Source organism: Antrostomus carolinensis, unplaced genomic scaffold, assembly GCF_000700745.2.
Source record: "Antrostomus carolinensis isolate BGI_N321 unplaced genomic scaffold, ASM70074v2 scaffold27562, whole genome shotgun sequence".
Taxonomy (NCBI): domain Eukaryota; kingdom Metazoa; phylum Chordata; class Aves; order Caprimulgiformes; family Caprimulgidae; genus Antrostomus; species Antrostomus carolinensis.
This window is the reverse complement of record NW_010300588.1, coordinates 618-858: the sequence shown is the minus strand read 5'-3', so window position 1 is coordinate 858 and position 241 is coordinate 618.

Sequence of the window (241 nt, the reverse complement as noted above, 5' to 3'; positions counted from 1 at the left end):
GAAAGGCAGGGGTGCCCGCTCCCCGGCCGGCCGCAGTCTGGAGAAGAAGAGGAGGATGCTGAAGGCTCACCCTCGAGTCCCAGGATTACAAAAGCTGAGAACTACAAAACTAAATACAAAGGGGAGAATCAGCGTGCGAGCGAGCCAGCCATCCGCTCTCCGGTGCCCAATCCTGGCGTTCCCCGTGACCGTGGGGTTCGTGTCGCTTCCTCCCTCCCGGTGCCAAACAGCCCGTGGGGAG